Genomic DNA, 8,720 nt, shown 5'->3' on the forward strand with positions numbered 1-8,720 from the left:
TCAAAAGCCCTCTGGGCTTAGTGTCTCGTGTCACTTTTTAGAGTTTATTTAAAAAAGAGATCGCTTTTCACGTCTATTTATTGCTTGTAAAGTTGATCAGTTATATAACTCCAATAAGAGCAGAAAAAGATGACAGACATTGCACTGTATTGCACTTTGGTTCACTAAGCATACATTCTACTGTATACTTATACTATGACTTCCATGTGCTTTCTTCACGCTATATGAGATATCGCTTTGGGTGTTTATTCGTGAACGCTTAGCCTGTTAAGTGATAATGACATGCGAGTGGTGATGATTTTGTTAATTCTTATAACCTCTTCTCCTGATTTAGTATTGATATTGTGAGGAGAAATTTGGTTTTGGTCACTCTTGAGCCGGTCTTAATGTTTTTGTAACGCCAAAGCTACAACGCAGCGGCTGAAGAACGTGTAAATTACAGTCATTTTCTTCGCTATTTAAATCTACTGAATGAAATATTCTGCTAGGTTCTGCTTAATAGTAAACATTCGATCTTGCTTGACACGTGATTCCGCGCGAACGTACGCAATAAACTATGTAGTAGTGTTTAACTCGCACAAATCTCACTTTTAAAGAGAGACTTTAACTTCTACACAGAGCTTACTATGCTGTACCATAACTGGTCATAACTTTAAAATGGTTGGGTATTCAATCGACTAACGATTCAAACGATTCAAACCTTTTGTTCAAACGACATGTGTTATGTGTGCAAGATTAACTTTGACATTCAATCCCGACCAACTAATTGCTTAGATTACAATCCCTTTTTAACCCCGATACAATCTGTTGCCGCGGCTAAATTTAAAAAAAGTTGTCTGCACAAAGATAAGAACAATGCTTACCGATCGAACAACTGATATTTACATCGTCCTCTCTTTCAGCAACATTTTTACCATTAGATACTAGCTAGTTACGTTGATATAAAAGCTATATCTGCTATATTCCACGACTGTAATCTCTATAAATACAGTTGTTACAGTAAATATCCTGTTGAAACATCCACCATTTTCCTACGCTTGGTAAACAGAAATGATTTTCAACTACTTTCCAAAACTCTCAAGATAAAATAATAGATATCAAATGAAAGCACGCTATTCTTTAAATTGGCAACGTGAAGCTGTTATTCTGATACATCTCACAATTGCACAAATTAAAACTTTACAAGCGACCACAAGACAAGACACTCCAAAGAGATTTTAGAGCTTCATGTTAAAAACTGCTTTTCTCGCTCAATTTAAGTTGCGGTATACTAGCGTTATATGCACAACAACGACAACGAAAAATTTACAGGCAGGTCCATCTAATGACATCTTGTTGATTATTAGACACTTCTGCTTTTCAGATCCGTTCTAAAACTCATCAATATAATTTCTCTCTTTCGGTTAGTACATTGTATTATGCGTTTGTAATAACCTGGTGTATTTCATTCTTCTTCTACGCGTTTTCTGCTTGAGTTACAATTAATTTCATTGATTTTCAGTACAATCTTGTCGGCAAAGGTTAGAATGTTATTTTAAGAACGTAAAACTTGTCTGTATTTTTCTTGATAACTGCTGGCTGCAGTTCAAATATATCCAAAATTGAAAAGCGTACAGCTAATTTAAAGAAAAAAATGCGTCACATCTACGTGTATTCCTCTTAAGAGCTTCATTCATGCACTGAAAAGGCTGTTGTTGTCGTCTGTTGTGTCCATTGTAGCGTGGAATTCACAGCAGGATATATGAAGCTACATGTAGTGCCTCTTGACTCAGGTCAATCTTCGGGTCAAGAAAATAAAAAAGCAATGTATGTTTTGCGCTTTAGATTGACACTTCTGCTCTTTAATCCTAAGAAAACTCATCAAATATAATTTCCCTCTTTCGGTCATACATTGAGTTCTACCTTTACCTCAGAGCCGAGTGTAAACGAGGCTTTGCAAATCGAAAGTGTAAATGTTTCTCTCGATGAATCAGAACCGCCTGAAAAAAGAAAGGCAAAAAAGTACGACTCCAGACTGGCAGAGTTCTTTTATTGAAATGTGGGAAAAAGTATGGAACAGCACAACGCTAGATTTGAACAAACAAACGCCACAGTTGACATTTTTAAAGATTTGGCATCAAAATAATTGTCTTTATCTAATCGTTTATCTTCTGTTATTAAATTGTTGTTATTCATGCCACACAGGTCACCCCTTTCAATACAAAGTTGTGCAAAAGTCACGTAGCAATCATAGTCTTTTTAATCATGCTCGTTTTTTGTTCAACCTTTTTCAACGCAATTCTCCAACGAACTTTCAACATGCCAAATGCTCGTTCCACTACAGATCGTAGCGCACCGAACTTTAGGTTTTAAACTTTCGCTGCTCCTGAGTCAGGCGTCCTCTGTCCGGGTAGGGTTTCACTAGCCAGTTCGTTAGCGGATAGGCACTGTTGTCAGCTAAAAGAGGCCTTATTTCTGTTCCATTTTTATTGCCTGTTAGACCACTTAAAATTTGCTCGTTTGCTGCAAGTTCAGAAAAAAACGTCATCTCTTTTTAGCGTGCCTGTATTTTTACATAATAAGCCCTTTACAATAAATACTCCTAACTTACTGTTTGATAAACCAGCGCTTTAGTTGCGACCTTTGTAAAGAAACAATTATTCTTTGATATGAAATTCCGGCGGCATCCGATCACAAAACAAATGTTAACATGGCGGGAAAATTCCGCGGCCTCACAAAGCAAATGTTGACATGGCGGGAAAAATATTGACATGGCGGGAAAATATCCCCCTGTACAATTATCTCGTGTCGTCATGACGACGTTGTCATGACGACACGAGACAAAAAAGGAGAATGTTATTCGTGCAAGTCAGTTTTGTGTTAGAAATTTCAATACTGTAAATAAAAATTTACCATCTTCATTATTTACTACAAACTTGATAATTTCGACATTGCTGATCCTAGCAGTATGCAGGACGCGTGTCACATATCAACCTAGTAAATGGCCCAGCTCACCACGAGTCTCTCGTAGCTCAGTTGGTTAGAGCGCGCTACTGGTATCTGGGAGGTCATGGGTTCGATTCCCGTCGGGGACTCAGATTTTTTCTTTGTCCCACGCTCGTGTCATGTTGAAAACTTCATCTTCAAAGTTTCAATACCTATAATTGTCGGTTTTAGCTACGGATAACGCACGGGAATCGCGGGAGGAAGGACAACGCGAAGCCAAGACGGAGCGCGCAGGAAACAGAGGGGATTGCAGAGGGAAACGTAGGGGATTCACAGGGAAATTATAAAGGGAGAAAGGCATGGGAGAACGTAGAAGAAACATGTTCCGATAACTCGAACATTCATGGGAAATCAAAAAAGGTTCGAATTATTGGGAGTTCGAGTTATCGAGGGTAAAATTAGTAAGAAAATGACCTGAAGGAGAATATAAAAAGGTTCAAGTTAGCGGAAGCCAGTTCGAGTTATCGGGATTCAACTGTACACTGGGAAGCATGCGTGAACACGCAGGTTATGCAAATCACATAAAAGGTACAGGTATCACAGGCTAGAGACGTGAAGGGATAACAAAGGGAACAAAAGGGCAAATGCACCGGGAACAAATGGGGTATCCACTCAGAATTACACTTGTTCCACTGCGTATCCACACAGAATTTACCTTGTTCCACTGCGTATCCACACAGAATCTCACTTGTCCCACTGCGTATCCACTCAGAATTTTACTTGTACGACTGCCTATCCACTCAGAATTTCACTTGTTACACTGCGTATCCACTCAGAATTTTACTTGTTCCACTGCGTATCCACTCAAAATTTCACTTGTTCCACTGCGTATCCACTCAGAATTTTACTTGTTCAACTGCGTATCCACTGACTCAGAATCTCACTTGTTACACTGTGTATGCACTCTGAATTTCAATTGTTCCACTGCGTATCCACTCAGAATTACACTTGTTCCACTGCGTATCAACTCAGAATTTCACTTGTTACACTGCCTTTTCACTCAGAATTTTACTTGTTCCACTGCGTATCCACTCAGAATTTCAATTGTTCCACTGCCTTTCCACTCAGAATTTTACTTGTTCCACTGCGTATCCACTCAGAATCTCACTTGTTCCACTGCGTATCCACTCAGAATTTTACTTGTTCCACTGCGTATCCACTCAGAAGTTCACTTGTTCCACTGCGTATCCACTCAGAATCTCACTTGTCCCACTGCGTATCCACTCAGAATTTTACTTGTACGACTGCCTATCCACTCAGAATTTCACTTGTTACACTGCGTATCCACTCAGAATTTTACTTGTTCCACTGCGTATCCACTCAAAATTTCACTTGTTCCACTGCGTATCCACTCAGAATTTTACTTGTTCAACTGCGTATCCACTCAGAATCTCACTTGTTACACTGTGTATGCACTCTGAATTTCAATTGTTCCACTGCATATCCACTCAGAATTACACTTGTTCCACTGCGTATCAACTCAGAATTTCACTTGTTACACTGCCTTTTCACTCAGAATTTTACTTGTTCCACTGCGTATCCACTCAGAATTTCAATTGCTCCACTGCCTTTCCACTCAGAATTTTACTTGTTCCACTGCGTATCCACTCAGAATCTCACTTGTTCCACTGCGTATCCACTCAGAATTTTACTTGTTCCACTGCGTATCCACTCAGAATTTACCTTGTTCCACTGCGTATCCACTCAGAGTTTTACTTGTTCCACTGCGTATCCACTCAGAATTTCACTTGTTCCACTGCGTATCCACTCAGAATTTACCTTATTCTACTGCGTATCCACTCAGAATTTCACTTGTTCCACTGCGTATCCACTCAGAATTTACCTTGTTCCAATGCGTATCCACTCAGAATTTCACTTGCTCCACTGCGTATCCACTCAGAATTTACCTTGTTCTACTGCGTATCCACTCAGAATTTCACTTGTTCCACTGCGTGTCCACTCAGAATTTCACTTGTTCCACTGCGTATCCACTCAGAAGTTCACTTGTTCCACTGCGTATCCACTCAGAATTTCACTTGTTCCACTGCGTATCCACTCAGAATTTACCTTGTTCCACTGCGTATCCACTCAGAATTTACCTTGTTCTACTGCGTATCCACTCAGAATTTCACTTGTTCCACTGCGTATCCACTCAGAATTTCACTTGTTCCACTGCGTATCCACTCAGAATTTCACTTGTTCCAATGCGTATCCACTAAGAATTTACCTTGTTCTACTGCGTATCCACTCAGAATTTCACTTGTTCTACTGCGTATCCACTCAGAATTTCACTTGTTCCACTGCGTATCCACTCAGAATTTCAATTGTTCCACTGCGTATCCACTCAGAATTTCACTTGTTCCACTGCGTATCCACTCAGAATTTCACTTGTTCAACTGCGTATCCACTCAGAGTTTTACTTGTTCTACTGCGTATCCACTCAGAATTTTACTTGTTCCACTGCGTATCCACTCAGAATCTCACTTGTTCCACTGCGTATCCACTCAGAATTTCACTTGTTACACTGCGTATCCACTCAGAATTTCACTTGTTCCACTGCGTATCCACTCAGAATCTCACTTGTTCCACTGCGTATCCACTCAGAATTTCACTTGTTACACTGTGTATCCACTAAGAATTTTACTTGTTCAACTGCGTATCCACTCAGAATCTCACTTGTTTCACTGCGTATGCACTCTGAATTTCAATTGTTCCACTGCGTATCCACTCAGAATTACACTTGTTCCACTGCGTATCAACTCAGAATTTCACTTGTTACACTGCGTATCCACTCAGAATTTCAATTGTTCCACTGCCTTTCCACTCAGAATTTTACTTGTTCCACTGCGTATCCACTCAGAATCTCACTTGTTCCACTGCGTATCCACTCAGAATTTTACTTGTTCCACTGCGTATCCACTCAGAATTTACCTTGTTCCACTGCGTATCCACTCAGAGTTTTACTTGTTGCACTGCGTATCCACTCAGAATTTCACTTGTTCCACTGCGTATCCACTCCGAATATTACTTGTTGCACTGCGTATCCACTCAAAATTTCACTCGTTCCACTGCGTATCCACACAGAATCTCACTTGTCCCACTGCGTATCCACTCAGAATGTTACTTGTACGACTACCTATCCACTCAGAATTTCACTTGTCCCACTGCGTATCCACTCAGGATTTCACTTTTTTCACTGCGTATCCACTCAAAATTTCACATGTCCCACTGCGTATCCACTCAGGATTTCACTTTTTTCACTGCGTATCCACTCAGAATTTTACTTGTTGCACTGCGTATCCACCCAAAATTTCACTTGTCCCACTGCGTATCCACTCAGAATTTCACTTGTTCCACTGCGTATCCACTTTGAATTTCACTTGTTCCACTGCGTATCCACTCAGAATTTCACTTGTTCCACTGCGTATCCACTCAGAATTTCACTTGTTCCACTGCGTATCCACTTTGAATTTCACTTGTTCCACTGCGTATCCACTCAGAATTTTACTTGTTCCACTGCGTATCCACTCAGGATTTTACTTGTTCCACTGCGTATCCACACAGAATTTCACTTTTTCCACTGCGTATCCACTCAGAATTTCACTCGTTCCACTGCGTATCCACTCAGGATTTCACTTGTTTCACTGCGTATCCACTCAGGATTTCTCTTGTTCCACTGCGTATCCACTCAGGATTTCTCTTTTTCCACTGCGTATCCACTCAGGATTTCACTTGTTCCACTGCGTATCCACTCAGGATTTACCTTGTTCTACTGCGTATCCACTCAGAATTTCACTTGTTCCACTGCGTATCCACTCAGAATCTCACTTGTTTCACTGCGTATGCACTCTGAATTTCAATTGTTCCACTGCGTATCCACTCAGAATTACACTTGTTCCACTGCGTATCAACTCAGAATTTCACTTGTTACACTGCGTATCCACTCAGAATTTCAATTGTTCCACTGCCTTTCCACTCAGAATTTTACTTGTTCCACTGCGTATCCACTCAGAATCTCACTTGTTCCACTGCGTATCCACTCAGAATTTTACTTGTTCCACTGCGTATCCACTCAGACTTTACCTTGTTCCACTGCGTATCCACTCAGAGTTTTACTTGTTGCACTGCGTATCCACTCAGAATTTCACTTGTTCCACTGCGTATCCACTCCGAATATTACTTGTTGCACTGCGTATCCACTCAAAATTTCACTTGTCCCACTGCGTATCCACTCAGGATTTCACTTTTTTCACTGCGTATCCACTCAAAATTTCACATGTCCCACTGCGTATCCACTCAGGATTTCACTTTTTTCACTGCGTATCCACTCAGAATTTTACTTGTTGCACTGCGTATCCACCCAAAATTTCACTTGTCCCACTGCGTATCCACTCAGAATTTCACTTGTTCCACTGCGTATCCACTTTGAATTTCACTTGTTCCACTGCGTATCCACTCAGAATTTCACTTGTTCCACTGCGTATCCACTCAGAATTTTACTTGTTCCACTGCGTATCCACTTTGAATTTCACTTGTTCCACTGCGTATCCACTCAGAATTTTACTTGTTCCACTGCGTATCCACTCAGGATTTTACTTGTTCCACTGCGTATCCACACAGAATTTCACTTTTTCCACTGCGTATCCACTCAGAATTTCACTTGTTCCACTGCGTATCCACTCAGGATTTCACTTGTTTCACTGCGTATCCACTCAGGATTTCTCTTGTTCCACTGCGTATCCACTCAGGATTTCTCTTTTTCCACTGCGTATCCACTCAGGATTTCACTTGTTCCACTGCGTATCCACTCAGGATTTCTCTTGTTCCACTACGAATCCACTCAGAATCTCACATGTTCCACTGCGTATCCATTCAGGATTTCACTTTTTCCACTGCGTATCCACTCAGAATTTCACTTGTTCCACTGCGTATCCACTCAAGATTTCACTTGTTCCACTGCGCATCCACTCAGGATTTCTCTTGTTCCACTGCGTATCCACTCCGAATTTCACTTGTTCCACTGCGTATCCACTCGGGATTTCACTTTTTCCACTGCGTATCCACTCAGAATCTCACTTGTTCAACTGCGTATCCACTCAGAATTTCACTTGTGCCACTACGTATCCACTCAGGATTTCACTTTTTTCACTCCGTATCCACTCAGAATTTCACTTATTCCACTGCGTATCCACTTAAAATTTCACTTGTTCCACTGCGTATCCACTCAGAATTTTACTTGTTCCACTGCTTATCCACTTAAAATTTCACTTGTTCCACTGCGTATCCACTCAGGATTTCACTTGTTCCACTGCGTATCCACTCAAAATTTCACTTGTTCCACTGCGTATCCAGTCAGGATTTCACTTGTTACACGACTGCGTATCCACTCAGAATCTCACTTGTTCCACTGCGTATCCACTCAGAATCTCACTTGTTCAACTGCGTATCCACTCAGAATTTCACTTGTGCCACTACGTATCCACTCAGGATTTCACTTTTTTCACTCCGTATCCACTCAGAATTTCACTTATTCCACTGCGTATCCACTTAAAATTTCACTTGTTCCACTGCGTATCCACTCAGAATTTTACTTGTTCCACTGATTATCCACTTAAAATTTCACTTGTTCCACTGCGTATCCACTCAGAATTTACCTTGTTCCACTGCGTATCCACTCAAAATTTCACTTGTTCCACTGCGTATCCACTCAGAAGTTCACTCGTTCCACTGCGTAT

This window comes from Oculina patagonica, chromosome 13, assembly GCF_052425735.1.
Source record: "Oculina patagonica isolate OP01 chromosome 13, crgOcupat, whole genome shotgun sequence".
Taxonomy (NCBI): Eukaryota; Metazoa; Cnidaria; class Anthozoa; order Scleractinia; family Oculinidae; genus Oculina; species Oculina patagonica.